The 18,249-nt window shown below is 44.8% G+C and overlaps 1 protein-coding gene across 2 annotated transcripts in view; it reads left to right on the forward strand.

The window, feature by feature from the left end:
* The first annotated feature begins 2,457 nt into the window (after positions 1 to 2,457).
* Positions 2,458 to 18,249, forward strand: part of CLCN5 (chloride voltage-gated channel 5) — a 1,154,200-nt gene continuing 1,138,408 nt past the window's right edge. The window contains exon 1 of one of the 2 annotated variants that reach the window (XM_069648662.1): positions 2,458 to 2,908. The gene's annotated coding sequence lies outside the window, so the exon portion shown is untranslated. The remainder of the gene's footprint in view (positions 2,909 to 18,249) is intronic. The other variant, XM_069648664.1, reaches the window with a different exon arrangement.

Below are 18,249 nucleotides of genomic sequence, written 5' to 3' on the forward strand. Positions count from 1 at the left end.
TCATAAGGACAATATATGTACATGTGTATAGATTGGCAAAGCCTCACTTCATGTTACGGGTGGCTACATCAGGCATGCATACATTAGGACTGTATAGGTGCAGGTGTACAGACTGACAAAGCCTCGCCTCATGTTACAGGGGCTACATCAGCCATGCATACATTAGGACAGTATAGGTGCAGGTGTCCAAACTGGCAAAGCCTCGGCTCATGTTACGGGGGGCTACTTCAGGCATGCGTACATTAGGACAGTAAAAGTGCAGGTGTACAGACTGGCAACGCCTCACCTCATGTTAAGGGGGGCTACTTCAGGCATGCATACATCAGGACAGTATAGGTGCTTCTGTACAGACTGGCAAAGCCTCGCCTCATGTTATGAGGGGCTACTTCAGGCATTCATATATTAGGAAAGTATAGGTGCAGGTGTACAGACTAGTGCTTAAACAGACAGGAGGGAAAGATAAGGGGCAGGTGAGAGGGGAAGGAAAAGCATGATGGGGAAATAAGAGGTAAGTCAGTAAGAGAGCAGTGGGTACAGGGATATGAGCAATTGAAGTCACAATTACCCAGAGGCAAAAACTATGCAACAGGTTCAGGATATAAGAAGCACCAGCCAGATAACGAATACAGTACAACTGGAGATTGCACCGATGAAAATTCTGGTTTGCATGGGAAGCACAAGAGTCAATATGAAGGCACGCCTATATTTGAATTAAGCCAATATATCAGAAATCGATGCAGACTGAGCATTGCACAGATGGGGTATGGCTGGTGAAGGACTTCATGTACGACCAATGCAATGCACTGTTGTTTTAGGCGGCAGGTCAGACTTTGAAAGAGTCACGGAGCAAACTAGGGGAGAGATAAAGCTCATGGCTGGTAAACAGAACAATGCTCACTGGAGAGAGTTGTAGATGTCAGGGAATAGCTCCTGAACATATGTAGAACGTCTGAAGAGGGGCAGCGAGATCCAAGGCCCTGTGATAATGCTGGGCTGCTACCATCATGTCGGGAATAGGGTGTGGGAAGAGGTTTGTTCTCTGCAGCTCCACTTTGACGGCAGAGACCGGCAGAGACAGGTAGCGGCTGTAAGGTATGGCCTTGCAGCAGGACAAGCTGTGCCTTCCAGCTTGGGGACACGCTTCATCTTGTTCCGACGGGCAGCCAAACAGCTGGAAGGCTCTGCGGAGCCTTCCTGTTGCAGATGTTGTTTATACATGGTGGTGGCCATGTTTCTCCTCCCAGTCACCACGTTGTGCGGATAGGGGAGGAGGACTGCATGCAGGCTGCTTGGTCTCTGGTGCTGCTGGAATAAGAGTGCACTGGCAGGGACAGGTAGTGGCCTTAAATCATGGCCTAGCAGCAGGGTCGGCTGCGCCTTACGACTTGGAAATACGCTTCCTCTTGTTCCGACGGCCAGCCAATCACTTGGAGGGCTCTCCGGAGCCTTCCTGGTGCAAACAATGTTGTTGTACATGGCGGCGGCCAGTACCCCCATGTTTCCCTTGGCTGAGGTGACCAGACATCCTGCTTGTGCAGTGACTGCCCCAGAATCAGTTTGTCCGCTCCCCTGTCCGGAGAGTTTTTTTAAACTAAAAAACCATGTGCTGGTTTTGGGGGAAGGGACAGTAACCATTGGCAGAATCACCTTTGTGACTCTATAAATCGTCAACTTTAGCTCCTTTACAAATATAGTCAAATTATAACTTCATACATGCCAACCCTCCCAATTTAGTGGGGAGACAACCGATTTTTCTGTATTGTTATTTTTCACGTTCTCCCGCCTAAAATAATTATTTCCCTAATGCATTCCTATGGGAAAATCGTCTCACGATTTCTCAGACAAAATCTCCCTCCAGGGTGCATCGGAATGTTGCCATGCATGGTTAACAGCTGGGCAATTTTACGTTGTAAATCTAGCAGTGTGGGCTTGAACTTCCAACCTTTCAGTTAAGTGTGTCGTACGTTAGCCGATTGTGCCACAGAGCCTGATTGGGAAAATGCTTTATAGGAATTCCAATTTAAGTTCTCCTTTAAGTTGGCATGCCCTGTGTTTTCATTTTTTTATCTGGTAACTCTATGACCATGCCTGAAAAGGCCATTCCGTCTTGTTTCGTTTGGAATTTTAGGACTGTTAGTTTTCCTTTTTCCTAAATTCACCATTGGATGGCATTCTCCCGAATGTACTTCTCTGACTTTAAGAAGCCAGCATAGTCCCTTGTCTCTGCGGGACCACTAGTTCCGAAATATAACCGGGCTCACAGCAACTCAACATGGACAGCTTGCTGGGAACTGGCTATAGGTCTCGCAACCTGGTCGGCGCTTCCGTTTGCGCAGCGTCGACTCTCCAGCGCCGCGGGGCACTCCGGCTTCAGACTTCCCGCTCAATAAACAATCACGAGGTGGGGCGCGGCCTGAACTGCCCGAGATGAGAGAGACTGGAGTCAGCTACGTTTCTAGGGACGTATTGTGCAGGGCACGTGACGAGGCGCGTCTGCAGGTCCCTTCCTCTAATGGGAACCTGTCACTTCTGATGCGGGAGGGTGGCAGGTGTGATATTGCGTGTGCTGGGGGCGGTGTTCGGGAAGCCAGGGGTGCAGTGGATACCGCCGGCAGATGCAATAACATGTGAATCGGAGAAGCAGGACGGTCCCTCCCTGGAGGTAGCGCGGAGGATGCTGTGCTGAGTGCGGCCCGCAGATGGGAAGAGTGGGCAGTCAATGATAAGGAGTGTCCGCTGTCAGTGCTGAGGGGACAGCGTCGTGGCATAAGTGCAGGGAGAGGTGCAGGAGGCAAGGCGCCCCCAGCATTGACGACTCCCGGTGTCCTCAGGCGGCCGAGCCTGAGCTCCCAGTGGCATTCGCCGAGGTCCTGTGCCCATCAGTGAGTGGCACCTCCTGGAGCGCAAGGTACGGTGCAGAGCCCCCTCTTTCACTGACTGCAGTGACCCCTTCAGGGTACACAACCCGTTCCCCACGAGCTGCTATATGCGCCTGAGGAGCATTGCTACTGTTATGTGCCATTTGTGATTTCATGAACGCCGATCAGTATATACAGCCGTTATGTTTCAGATAAATATTTCCCGCAGCACATTTAAGAACCTCATAATCATCCCAACAGCGTTTACGTGGCTTCTTGCTGCGGATGTATGTCCGGAGGGAGAGGTTGTTTCGCATGTAGTGTGTTGTCCTGGTTATATGTGATTCCATCGAGATTTTTTTTTTTTACATCACAGGAGAATTAATCGATTTAAATAAAAATCCTTTATTTAATGAAATTTTGCCTCAAATATATGTGGGTTGCGGGGGGAGCCCCTCTGACTCCCCCTCTACCTTTTTGTATTACACCCACCCTGCCTACATACATTTGCTGCAAAACTCGATGAAAAAAAATGCGATGAATTCTCCTTCGTTGCAACCCCCCTATCCATGTGGCTATGTTTTTGGTTAATGGATTGACCAGCCTTAATGCATTCTTCCTTGAATAGGTGCTGTGTTGAAACAGTGGACCCTGCAGCGAGCGTGGCTCAATTTCGTGGTGTGTAGGTCGCGGCTGTTTTATAGTGATTCTTTGCTCATTGTGCTGGTCATGTGTCCTAGTTTGAGTTGTGTGTTTATGAAGTTATGCAGCTTTATTTATAGTTATTGCACAGGGAATCGTCATCTGAAAGTTTGTGTAGGGCTGGCTTAAAAAGCTGTGGAGGCCCATTTCAACACAGCATTTGGGGGATGGTGGCTTTACTTAGAGAGTAGACCAAAAATCGGAGCCATTATAATGGAGACAAGTGGTTTACAGCTGTCGATTATCATGAGAAGGTCAGCTAGCAGGGAACTGAAACAATAAATGTTGCCTGAAACAACGCTTATTTTTTCAGTAGTCCTTCTTAGCAAGCAAGGGATTGATGTGGAGGAGAAAAGGTATCACAGAGGCTCGAGGCGATGCCTTGAAGGGCTCCAACAAATGCAGCTTGTAATGTGCACGCTGCAAAGCTGTAGATTGCAATTTACAGAAAGGTGTGGATTGCCGTGCCATAAGACCTCTGACAGCCAACATCGGGCCAGTTGCTGGGGGCCCACAAGGGGCCACATGCAACTGAAATGATTGAAGTCCCTGACGCTGTCCCTGGTAGTGTACACATCTTTTGTGTGTTTTCAAACAATAACTACACAGGGAAGCATGTGGGCTAATTTTATTTCTTTGGTTGGTATTCCTTTGTGCTACATATTGCCTTGCCTTCAGAGCGCTTCTCCACCATGGAGACTGTATGAATGTGGCAGTCTGTGCATTTTTGTTGGTAAGTTTGTTGCCCGGTCATAAATGCAGAACTATTTCACAACTTGCTGATTTCCAGGATCATCACATTTAATGCCCATTTGTGCAATTTCTTTTTGTTTGTGTGAACTTCTCCCTTTGTTAAACCCCTTTTTTTTTTCTTCAGAAGTGTTTTTGCTTTTTACCTTTCTCTGGGGAGATACCAGTGGTGGCGGGAGAATTATTGGAGGGGCATAAATATTTCCCCCAAATAGGACCATGGATAGTTGGCAGCCCAAATCAAACAACTGTGTTTTGTGGGAGTCCTCCCAATCAGAAAGTAGTTTGAATAATGGGTAAAAAAGGTGCATTTGGCAACATACTTTAAGTGAAAATTGTGGGCGGAAAGCAAGACCGTTTCCAATTGGTATTCTAGGCTACCTCATTAAAAAAAAAAAAAGCAATCCCTGCAAGTCACCAACCGTGTGCAGGAGCATTTCCCAACACATTTTCATGATGCCTTAGCCCACGATATATGCCAGGATAAACACATTTTCACACTGTTTATGTTCATACATTTCTGTGCAGGTTGCACCAATAAATGCCAGTTTTCACATATAAGAAGACACTTATGTTTGCTTTGCGCCTAAAGCCGGTAATGATACTATAAGAAAACATGCCCTAGCTGGTTCTGCCAATAGATGGCTGTACCCCCTCTTAACTTACTCCCGTTGACTTTGCCATTAAAAATGCCATGCCACAGTATGAAAACCTATCCAAACTGGCTGCACCAAAATGTCAGTCCAGCCATGATACGACTTCATGCTTGCTTTATCTTAGATGCTCATTAAAATGCCATGCCAAAGAAATAGCTAGACTTGCTGTACAAAAATGCCATGCTAACAAGGTAGTAAAACTTAACATGCTTGCTTTATTATAGATGCCCAGTAAAAAGCCATGTCAGAGAAGGAAACGGCTAGTCTGGCTGCCCCAAAATGCTAGTGTATCCATATAAACAAACATCTTCTTTTGTTAACATTTTTTCTTTCACTGTACATCTATGAGAGAGGTTGTTGCAGCACCTGCTTCTCTCTCTCACTCACTCACCTGTCATTCACAAGCACATATGTGCTATTTGTCCCCTTCCCCTTTCTTATGCTGTATTTCAAGAGAGTGTAACAGGAATACATCGGACTGTCCAACTTGGAATGATGACCTTCTATCAGAAATAAATTTATATGGTTGTTCTAGGTATGATCGGACAAAAGGACACTGGAGTCATATTGGAAATGGACAAAGCAAGAAAACATTTATTTGCAGGTTGCAACTAGTATAAACTGATAGGATACTATCAGCCGACCACCGCCCAAACTAATAACCTGCAAGCCCCAGTTCGCCTCTCCTTATATCCCCTCATTATCTTGTCCCCTTTACATTCGTTAAGGTATTACTGCACCCCCATAAAGCACAATGGACCACTTTGTAAACAATCTTAGTCCGTTTTAGGTTTCCGTCTATCCTCCTGGGACTGCATGGTTCTTCTTGGCCAGTCGCTGCTCTAATTTTACAATATCCAGTGTCGTCGTGCTCGGGTAAATGCTGTGGGGTTGACCCAACCCCCAGCAGTTCCCTGACTCCTCCCATATCATGCTTTATTCCCCCGTCATGATCATAGTCATCCAAAAGCTGTCATGGCAGCATTTTACAGTACAATTCAGGCTACCTCTCTCCAACCCCTCCATCATCAGCGTTAACAGCTAACTAACCTAGCTTATCTAATACCCCTGTAGTATCTATCACCAATTAACCTGTTTTTCATTTACATAGGCAATTCTGTTATAAACCTATCCCTACTATGGCCCATTCCTGCTTTTCGTTGGTGCAGGTGAACCATCTACCTTTACAGCGCTTGGTCTACAATACACAGTCCTCATCGTGGCTTTTTAACAGCTTTCCCAGTTCTTGTTACAACTTTATACGTTCTTGCCTCGTTTCTATCGGCACAAAAGAGGATTTGGGATTGGGGGCAGACGGAAGAGAAGGCGAGCTGGGGGGTCAGTTCTGGATGACCACCACCCCTGTTTGGCGACACTACATACAGCACCAAACGCTCCCTGCCAATAAAAGAAAAAAACATTGAGACAGACCATGGTGATAATGTATGGTTGCTCAGATAATTCTTTGTTAACCGCGCAGAAAATATCTCCCTCCATACACATTGTGGCTGTGCGATGAGCCACTTCAAATACCTTATTTTCCTTTCTATGCACTGTTTCCAACACCTGCAAGTTCTTTGTAATGTCTCAGAAAGGTGGATAGTATTCAGTGTGCCTTTACAGTGTGCCTGCCCTCAGTGTTACGTTATAGAGTTAAATTCTCTTTTTCTTTTTTTCTTTGGGAGTCTGTGTATTGGATGTTTTGGTCTGGCAGCAGATCCCAGCATTGACTGGTATCCACTAGTCAAAAAGTAAGTAAAATAAATAAGGTCGGTATGTTGGGCTACTTGCGACTAGAGATTTAATAAAGTAGAGTATCTCCAAGTAAGGTTTATCTAAAACCAAATTAAATGGTTAGGAAAGTGCCAACATACTCCAGTCGGAGGCACATGCATTTGTTTCGCCCTTTCCCGGACTTTCTCAAGGCACAGTTACAATTATAAACGTGATACAGTAATGTGTATTTGCTTCAGTGAGTACAATCTTGCACATATTATACATACAATATACAACTCAAATAAGGGTGACTGTTGTAGTGATCGTTAATCAATATTTCATAGAAAAAAGTACATTCTATTCTGAGCAACTAATAATAAAATATACATGCTTAGTAGCTCTCTCGAGATCAGAACATAATCTGTTGTTCCTTCTGTAGTTTCATATTATTCATTGCTTTACGAAGCTGGCTGCCGAGTTTTCAGTGATCCCAATACATGTCGTACTCCTTCCAAATCTGTAAACATTTGTGGCACTAAATTCGGCCACCCCTTCTTTCTGGAGCTGGCTAAACAAAAAACAGTAGATCGTAGTGGCAAACCATACGGTGGAGGGTCACGCTCTTTCCCAAGTTATTTTGTAAACATAGCACACATCTTTGGCAGTGTTCTTGAGCCGTAGTTGTAAGTTCTGGACTGTTTTTAATGGGTGTCCCGGTTGAAGTCATGAATACTCTGTTTCCAGAGTTGACCAAAGTCATGGGCTACGCCGAAGTCGTATCTTGAATCCATGTAAATATTTAAGATTGTTGTGCGGTCGCTCGACAAGCTATCCTAAGGGCCACTAATTCAGCTGTTTGCGCTGATGTCACCTCTGGTAATTTCCCACTCTACGCTACTTCTCCAGATGAACATACTGTGTAATGTGTGACCACTTTGCCATTCTTATTTCGGAAACACGATCCATCAACGAAAATACTCGAGATCTCTGAGTTTGGAAACGATGCATCAGAGTTCTGCCTGCAGCATTACCGAGCAATCGGTCACTGACACACAGTCGTGTGTTGTGGAATCGTGTGACTCTCCCTAAAATGGAGTTGGTAACAATGATGCTGGGCTTAAAACCAAACATCGAGTCAAAGTGATATTTGACCAATTTAACAGCAGCGTTTCATATTTTCTGGCCCTCGAAACTAACGTGCTGTTTTTTTTTCTTCTCAATAATACTGATACCACTGCATGCAGACCAGGCACCTCCAAAGGTGATCTTAATATAGTATTTTCACTTTGTTCCACTACCAGAGCTGCTGCAGTTACTGATCGGAGACAAGGTAACATTCTTGCCGCAACTGGGTCTATTTCTTTGCTATAGTATGCTGCAGGTCTGTGACGAATTCCGTGTTTCTGGGTAAGGACTGCTAAAGCAAATCCTTTTATTTAATGGCAATACAGGGTAAATCCCTTTTTTGTAATCGGGTAAACCTAATGCTTCAGCCAATAATTGTTTTATTCTTGTGAACGCCTCTTCTGCCTCTGGTGCCCATTTCAATGGTTCGACGGTATTTGATTGTGTGTAATGTTGTAGTGGCTTAGCTAGCTCAGCAAATCCTGAGATCCATTGTGCTCAGTATCCCACAGCCCCAAGGAAAGCTCCCAAGGAAAGCTTGCATTTGCGCTCTGCTTTGCGGCTTTGGTATGTTATAAACGGTCTCTTTTCTTGAAGGTAAGAAAGTCGACATCTCTTCATAACATCATGTCCCAAATAGTGCATCCTAAGGACGCATCACTAACATCTTTTTTGACGTCTTATGCCCTTTCTCTGCCAATGCTGTTAATAGTATTTTACGATCTTCTCTACATGCCTAAAATGACGGCAAGGCGTTTAATAAATCATCAATATATGTATGAGCACAGATTTACCTGTTAATTTTATGTCATCTAAATCTTTCTTTAACTATTGTGAGTAAAGGGTTGGGGACTCTGCATACCCTTGGGTCAAATGGGTCCAGTGTACTGGACCCCCCACCTATGCGAAAATGTGAATAAATACTGTCTATCCTTATGTATGGGTACTGAAAAGAAAGCTCAGCATAAGTCGACCACCCAAAAATGCATGGCGTCTGGTGGAATACACAGCAATATGGTCGCTGGGTTTGGTACCACGGGAGAGGACGGTATCACCACAGCATTATTAGCAAGTAGGTCCTGTACAAAATGATGTACCTCCTTCCCGGGTTTCTTCACAGGAAAACCTATGAGTATGACATATACTGCTGGTCGGTAACCAATTATTCCCTGGATCAAAAAGGACTCGATCACTGGTGTAATTCCTTCCTGCCTCAGGTTTCAAAGGAAACTGGGGTGTATCGGGCAGCTGTTTTGAAAGGATCTACTTTTATCTTTACTATTTCAGCTGTGTGCATATATCCTGCTTCATTGTCACGGGTGGGCCACAAACACTCTGGTATTAAATCAATTTAACTCTGTATCTCCAAAGACCATTGCTCCATTGTTTGTGTTTCTCCTTCTTTAATGTCCTCTCTTAGTGTGGCAATCATCGTTTCTGCGTTATCCATGGGCACACTTAGATAGATCCCATCTGGAGTGGAATGTATAGTGTATCTCATTTTGGACAAAATATTTCTCTCTAGCAAGTTCACAGGTGAAGTGGGATTTAAAAGAAATGCATTTTGATTGATTATAGGGCCCAATGTGACAGGTGGTGGTTCTGACACTTAGTGTATTACCTTATTATTAGATATCCCTACCGTTCTTACTGTCTCCCGAGATGTGGGGACATGTGAACATGTCTTCATTTGTAAAGTGGATCGGATCGCACCCTTATCTACCAGGCGTGGTACTGGCTTTCCCTTAACCTGGCACTGTACATACGGACCTTCCTGGTCAATTGGTAACATCTGTGCTTTCAAAATCTCTTCCCCCTTCTGATTGTCAATACCCAACTAGAGGTGCTCTTTGCCCTTGCGTTGTTTCCGGAATAAAAGGATTTCAGTTTGAATTTCGGGAACTGGAACATCTGGCCAATGAGCGCAGTCGTTCCCTGACTCTGTCCTTCCTGTGGCTGCATGTGTTACCTGGGCCAGTTACCCCAGGCATTTGTTGCCTTACTTGTCATCTGAATGGACATTCATTTTCCCAATGGCCCGTCTGCTTAAAATAATTACAAATAAATGCTATTGTAACATATCTCTAGGAGCTTGCTGGTTATTCCAGTTCCCCTGCCCTTGATACCCCTGTCGTCCCCATGCTTCTTGCTGGCCAAACTGCCCCTGTTATCTCAGTTTCTGCGGCTGACGCCTGTATCCTCCTTGCTGGTTCTGAAATGCCTGCAGGGCCATATGAACTCCACATCTAGGTCAACCTCCTCTTTGGGCTTGGTTCACCTGAATGTTTCCAGTTTCTCGTTCCCCACTGCTGTCCCTGTAGACTCTGCATCTGTAATGCCATATGTTTATTATCAAACATCTCCTTTCTCTGATCTTGGCAAATGACGCAATGATTTGCCACCACCACTAACTCCGCCAGGGCTGCTGGGTAATGTTTTGGAATCGGGGGTGGCGGGGTGGTGTTAGGATACTTCCCAATGGGGGTGACCTCGGGGTGTTCCTTATACAAGAGCTTTGGGGTTGGTCTGCGAGGGTATCATAGGATCTTTGGCCTAGTCCTGAGATGTTTTGTTGTGGGGGGGGGGGTTTAGGGGGTAGGTTTGGTTGGGGTAGTTGGAGTGGGGGAAGGCGGGCAGAGGATGTGGGACATTTAGCGATCATTATAAACATGTTATAAGTAGGCTACTTATGCATAAGCGTTCAGGGTTGTCATATAATGTGAGTGGGTTATATTCTCCTACAAAGCGCAAAAAGGTGGAAGCCCTAATGAAAAAAGGAACGTGCTGATGTCATTATGTTGCAAGAGACACATGTTCAGAAGGCCAACAAGTCTGCATTGAAAATGCAGAATTTTTCTCGAATTTTCCAGCCCAGTGCGATAGGGAAGACATGTGGAGTTTTGATAGGGCTCAGAGATTCATTAAGGGCTACAATTATGCAGGCTCAGGCAGATATGAAGGGGAGGTATCTATTTGTAGTAGTTCAGATGGAACACCGATAAATCACTTTTGTAACGGTGTATGCACCAAACACAGGGCAAGTTGGATTCTTGTGGGAGATAGTAACGAAACTAGAGGGCTTTGCAGAAGGGCAAATTATATTCACGGGTGATTTTAATTTGCCATGTGATCCCGCAGTATACAGAAGTGTGGGTGCAGGGAAAGGAACGATGCTCTCAACACAGGCACTGAAGAAGAGCTTTGAATCTTTGACGTTACGAGATGTGTAGCAAACTGAAGGGGGAGAAGGAAAAGGGCTATACGTGCTTCTCGCATGTGTATCTATCCCTGTCGAGAATTGACTATGTTGGAGAGGTAGAGGAAATAGATCTGGGCTCCATTGCATTGTATGATCATGCTCCTCTGTTGGTGACGGTTGAAGATGCAGGGCCGCGTAGGGGTTTCTGGGTTTGGACGTTTCCAACCAAGGTGTTGAATGACGTGGTGGCAGCAGAGGTGATTACGGACAAAGAGTATTTTTTTGTTAATGACAACCTAACTGTCTCGGCAGAAGGGACCTGGGATGCGTTTAAGGCGGTGGTGCATGGGGAACTTATCCCTCAGAGAGGGAGAATGGAAAAGGACCTGGAGGATCAATTATGGGAGGTCCAACAAGCTATTGCAAAGAGTAGAACAAGGGATCTGTGTAAAAAAGGTTAAGGAACTCCATAGCCAATTAGAATTGTGGTGAACCCGCAGGGAAGAGAGATCCTTGTTGATGACTAAACAGAGTTATTATGTGTGAGCCAAAAAAGCAGATAAGATGTTGGCTCAGCAATTGAAAGGATCAGAAGCAGCTAGGACAATTTTGTGGATAATGCAGTCCGATGGCTGGAATACTACTGAATCGGAGGCTATAATAGAGACATTTGCCAACTACTATGAATTGTTATATACTTCAGAGCATCTGGTCCTTCAGGCGATAGGTATTCTACAGATATATCTATGTAAAAAATAACGCAGGAGGAGTGGGACGTGCTGGAAGGTGAGATTAGGGAGGATGAGGTAGAGGCAGCAATTGGGGCACTTCCACTGAATAAAGCACCGGGACAAGATGGGTTCTCTGTGGTTTTTTACAAAATGTATGTCAGGCAACTGATCCTCAGGTTAGTGGGGTTGTTTAATAAAATGGTGACTAGTGGGAGGTGAGGGGGGTTACAGCATCCATGACTGAGGCAAAAGTGGTGGTATCTGGGAAACCAGGTAAAGACCAGTCAAAATGTGGGTCTTGTAGACCTATCGCATTGAGGAACATTGCTGCAAAATGACATACGGGTATTTGGCACAATACTGTTCAATCAGGGTTTGCCATAGGTTGACAAACCTGGGACAACACTGGGAGGGTCATTCATTTAATAGAGCAGGTCAATACAAAGCAGATTACACCGATGCTTGTGTCGTTAGATGCAGAGAAGGCATTTGACCGGGTGGAGTCGGCCTATCTATTTGCTGCTATGGGGCGAATGGGAATAGGAACTAAATGTATACGGATGGTACAGGCAAACTACAGGCCCCCAAGATACACTTGTCAATCAATAACTAAAATGTCCCGTAACATAGCAATAGGACGGGGGAACGAGACAGGGTTGTCCTTTGTTGCCCCTTCTGTATGCAATAAAACTAGAGCCATTTTTTGTAAAAATTAGACAGAGGTCGGCGATGCACGGTCTAATCTTTGGTGGGGAGGAACATAAGATAGTGGCCACTGCGGATGAAATGCTGATAACATTGACCCATCCGGAAAGGTCAATTCTGACGCTTGTTTTGGAACTGACAGAAATAGAACAAGTGGCGGGTTTCGAGGTTAATATGGGGAAGCCAGAGTTGTTGGATCTGGTACTGTTGCCAGAGCAGAAGGGAACACTGCCTTCATATTCTCCGTTTGCATTCGCCGATAAATGTATTGGTAAACATAACCAAGGTGGTATTGCAGATGTTTGATAGCAATTACTTGTGAGTGCTCCAACAGGGTAAAGAAGATTTGGGGAGGTGGCCCCACTATGTATGTCATGGCTAGATCGGGTAGCCACCATCAAGATGGTGACCCTTCCGAGACTACTCTAGGTCTTCCAAGCTCTCCTGATATTGGCCCCAAGTTCGCTGTGGCACTGAACATAGTGGTCTCGAGATTTTTATCGCACAGTAAAACTCAGAGAGTGGCTTTATGCACCTTGATGGCACCAAGAGGTGAGGGCGGGGTGGGCCTCCAGAACTTTGCTAAATATTATGAAGCTGCACAGCTTTGAGTACTGCCAGAATGGTTTACAGGAGACACCTCGAAACCCTGGGTAAGGATGGATAGGGCGGTGGCGGGTTGTTCGTTAGAAGTGGTCGTTTGGTTGCATGGACAGGATAGGCCGAAGAATAGGTGTATCAGTCAAGTTCTGGCAGTGGTGTGCGATGTGTGGGACCGACTGCTAGAAAGAGGATCTCTATCCACGCGCCTGTCTCCATTTACCCTACTTTTTGAGAATCTGTAATTTAAACCAGAGAACATACTGGGAGCGTTTAGGCAATGGCGGAAAGTGGGGTGTACGAAGTTGCGTTGTATGATGCGGGGAAGAGATATTTGTAAGTTTTAAAGAATGTAAACCGCTGGTGGGTCTGTCCGAGAAAGATGGATTGGAGTACTACCAAGTGAGACATTGGATAGCTAGCTTAAGTAGGGAAAGCTGTAGTGGGGAGAGAATTTACGGAGTTTGAGAAATGTATAACCACACATTTGGGTAACATACAAATGGTGTTGAAACTGTATTCGATTCTGATGGAAGGGTAGTCGGGATAGGATTGGGGGGGGTTATATGCGCAGATGGGGAAAAGATATTGGAAATGGTCCTCCCTAGGGAACATTTATGGGCAAATATCCCCAAACTGACCAGTTCCATTCAGGTTAGGGAACCGTGGTATAAAATAATGATTCAGTGGTATTATACCCCGGAGAGGCTACATAAAATGTTTCCAGCATCCACAGAAGTGTGTTGCAGGGGATGTGGAATGTAAGGAGACTAGAGGCATATCTGGTGGGTGTGTCTGATATTTGAGAAATTCTGGGAAGTCGTCATAGCCCAGATAAAGCTAATGGTTATCCCTGATGTAAATTTGACACCTAATGAATGGATGTGCGGTTGAGTTCTAACAAACAAGTCATTGGTTTCTCTCTGGAAGATCTCCCACACCAAGTGTTGAAATAGCTTGACTGACTTTTGTCCTTGGATCCACTGCCGCCTGGATTGGTGTTAGCTGCGTAAATAATAACTCCATAACGTTGCTGATTGGTACCCAGTTCTAGCAGGAAGCTTCTGTTTAGATGATTGAAGAGAACAAGGATTAACTTGATACATTGATCAGGTCATCAGCAGAGTTGTGAATGATGAGACCATTCACAAGGGAATTCTCCAGTGCTTTGTGTGATGCAAAATCGATGCGGGGGGGGGGGAGTTGGGCCCAAGTGTTGGGTTTGATCTAAAGATTGGTGGACATGGCATCAGGGCGGTGCCACCTGACCTAATCGTTACATCTTGCGATCCAATTGGTTCGCTCAGGGTTGACGCTGGTGGTCTTGTTTGAACCCAGTCTGCGTATTGTTAATGCAGTTTGAACCCAGTCTGCGCATTGTTAATGCTTCTTTTTAGGGTTTGTAAAGGAATCACGCTCAATGAGTATATAACCAGTTAAATCGGTGTGTAAATTGCCTTCATTGTATAAATAAATCACTTCTGAGACAGGTGCAGGGGACAAATTGCACCAGTGTGGGTTCCTGGCTGCTTTGTTTAAAATAGATGCACATTCTTGGAATACGAGTGACCACAGATCTTTATATTTGACAAATATGACGGTGATGTGTACTAAATCATGAAACCCTTCTGTGTGTTCTTTCTTTGCAGTCATTTTATTTATTGCAGCACTCAACATAATTTTAAAATGCCTGCAAACCAAGAGCCAATAAATGCTCATTTCAACAGTCTCCACCTAAGGGTGTGAGTCTTGTGATGCCCTCCAGGAAGACAGTCTAATTTCTCTAAATTCTTTCAGAGTTTGTAAATAAATCGGTCTCACAATTTCCGCGAGTCTCCTGAAGCGTGCTTTCACTGCGGCGTTTGCACAGGAGAAATCGCATGGGCTGCTTGCTTAAGATTCAGGAGCAGTTTTTGGAGACTGCCGTGCTGCCATCCCGGCGCAGTTGAATCCCTGGATATCCTGTTATGCCCCTAACACGAATTACAACTAGGAAGTGGTTGAACTGGTAGGGGAAGTCCGGGTGGATGGCGAGTGAAGTACGAGTCCGTGCTGATCGAGTATGAGCAAGGAACAGTTGACAGTACAAGGATTCGATCTTTTTCTGATTGATTGCTTTTCAGTTGTATACAGGAGAATAGACGGAGCAATGATGATTCATGCAGACTTGACATTTCTTATATTTGAAATCGATATGTTCATGGACATTTGTGCTTTTTTTCCTACTGGTCCGACTTGGTGAAGTGCAGTTTTCATTTTGCGTTTATTTTATTGCAGTACAAAGTGTTCGTTTGTATATATTACTGAAAATCTCTGTTACACGTGTGAAAATCATTTAAGAAATACCCATCCATTCTTGCTTTTTTCACTTCGTTCTGGGACTTATAGTCCTGTTTATCCTGGGAAAAGCAAAGCCGCTAGACCCAGAATTCAAAAGACAGGATGATGATCTCCCAATCGGCATGGGCTTGGTGGCAAGTATGCACTGGCTCCTAGTGCAGTTACTGTGCTCACTCACTTCCAACCACACAATTTTCAATACATCGGAGTTTAAAAACCTTTTTTAGGATATATTCAAACATTTTCGACTATTTTGCATTGCTATTATAAATGCTTCTATCGAAGCCCATAATACACCTTAACCAAAAAATCATAATTCATTGCTCTGACGTTGTGTCGCGGTTTATCATACGGTCACACCCAGGTCAGAGAGCGCCCCCCACAATAAAAGTGGTGCACAATAAAAACGATTTTTTTTCTTTTTTTCTTTTTATAAAGAGTTCACTATGGTAAGGCCTCCAACCCGTCTTGCACACAGCCCCAACAAATGCCCAGTGCCACAATGGACTAGGAACCAGGTCGGTGTGTATTAAAAAGATATTAATTAATTAAAGTCAAATAAGGACAAACGGATTACATCCGCCATCAATGTTGGGGCAACACAAAAACAAAATATCCCTTTTTTTTGTAAAGTACCAACACAGTAGAATATGCAATTACAATAGTTTCCTTTTTACATCTCACCCCCCCCCCCCAATACAAGCAAAGAATAGTTCAAGGCACACAATGAAAATTAATGCAAACAGGGTTATACTTCTCCCAGCAACCTTCACCCTCCAAACATCCACTAGGCTTGACTCTTTGGAATAAAAGGCAGTGGCAGGATGGGTAATGCTCACGGAAACAATAGGGGAGACAGTAAGGCAATGGGAAAATTCGTTTTGCAGAGCACAATGGTAAAATAGTTTTTTCATTATTTAGCACAACTGCTATGGGAAAGAATAGAAATAAATGGGAAATTCGTTTTTCTACACCAAAAGGACAGGCAGGGCTTTGGGCAATATTAGTCAGCACACAATGGAAAATCAGTTTTGGGAATGTGAAAATGAAAAAGCAAACGTAAATTCTTTTTTCAGAGTACAATGGGAACGCAGAGACCATTTTGTTTTGCAGATCACAATGGAACACAGGGACATTTTCATTTTTACCTTGCATATGCGCAGCACTACTGGGCTTCCCACTTCAGATTTAATATGAATGGGATCAATGGGGAATTTTGTTTTTCACACCATGCGCACACACGTGGAAGCAGGATTGGGGGCGGGGGTTAATTCTTTTGGCAAATCGTTGACTATACCGGCTCACAACACACTGGGAAAAGAATGTTGGTTTTGAATGTCAACAATACAGATCCCGTGAATTAAATGGGTGAATTAATTGATTTACTTTGAAAAGGGGGATTTTGCAATGGGGAATTAACTAAGACAATGCTGAAAACCTATAGGGCATACACAATCTATGGCTTGGGGTAGCTCTACTTACAGGAGAGGTCTGGACTGGGCATCGGGGCACACCGTTGGGGCAGCATGGGGTCAGTCAAGGAGTTCCTCTGCGTCCTCCAAGGGGTCCCAATTGTAAAGACTGGAGGGGGGGTTATCTGTACTCCTACCCTCTATATGGCAGAGTAGAAGCACAGAGCACCTCGGCCAAGATTCTCTATTGTTGGTAGCATTGGACGAGCTATCAAGGCTTAGCTCTCAGGAGGTGATGCGGGCTGGTTTTTAAGTACAGTGTAGTTCCCAAGCCCCCACAAAGGAATGTCCACACACTATGTTATGTGATAACACAGTTCTTTATGTAAATAAGGTTCAGATTATATACACAATCAATAACACAATGTGTTCTTTGGCAATTCTAATATGGTAAATATGTACAGTGTCTGTGGCACCACAGTTAACTCTTTACTCCTTTAAAATGCACCAACTGCTGACAGTCTCAATGGCATACAAATCAAATGGTAAAGTGAACCAACAATAGACATGGGAAAGAAGACAAGTTGGGTTAAACAATGGCAGAATACTGGGTCCCTACCACCAGATACAGTTCTGTATGAGGATTAACCCACTTGAGTAACCTGTTAATAAAGTGTATTAACAAGCTCAGTCCATAAATGTTTAAGATAGTCTTGTTTCCTGCAAAAAATGTTCTACTACCACAATGTACCTGGTTTAGTAGAGTCTTTCGACAGGTTGTCGACGGATCCCTCTTGAGTGAACTCCCTTAAAGGTAGGAGCCATGGTTGTTGAGATTCTTCAAAGAAAAATGTGAACAATGTCAACGAGACAGCAGCTTTGGCCTTGGTGGTGCTTGTCGATCGGTCGTGGATGTCCTGCGAAGACGAGGCATGCGGTGCACCTCGATGACAAGAGTTTGTTGCCGCAAAGCAGAGTCAATGAAGAACAGAGGCACAGCAAGTGTGTTGGGTCATCCGCATTGGCATCGCTGATCGGGACTCGACCACGGCTGGCTTTCGGATCTTCGTTGGCATCATTGTGGACTTCGGGTGGTGGGAAACCCACAGGCGGATTCTTCTCGGTTCGTCGTGACCTCGACTTTCTCCAGTGGGGCAAAGTGGTCGACTGTGATGGCAAGTGAGGCCTTGGTTTCAAAGTGTCTTAGGCAATGGAGCATTGTGGCTCCGGTCGATGAGGTTACATCGGTCCTCTGAACCTTGGTTGATGGCGATGGTCATCAATGGCCTCGACGTCCTGGCGCTTCAGGATTCCTTGGCGGTCCCCGCCTCTGGTCGACTGACTTCCAGGGAGCCTTGGAGAAGCTAAGCTGGTGCACGATGGTCCCTCGTAGCTCGGGAAGAGGTCTCTTAGCCAGGTCCTCTCTTGGATCAGTTCTTGGAGACACGACAGCTT

Source organism: Ambystoma mexicanum, chromosome 2q (assembly GCF_040938575.1).
Source record: "Ambystoma mexicanum isolate Mex_15411 chromosome 2q, UKY_AmexF1_1, whole genome shotgun sequence".
NCBI classification, from domain to species: domain Eukaryota; kingdom Metazoa; phylum Chordata; class Amphibia; order Caudata; family Ambystomatidae; genus Ambystoma; species Ambystoma mexicanum.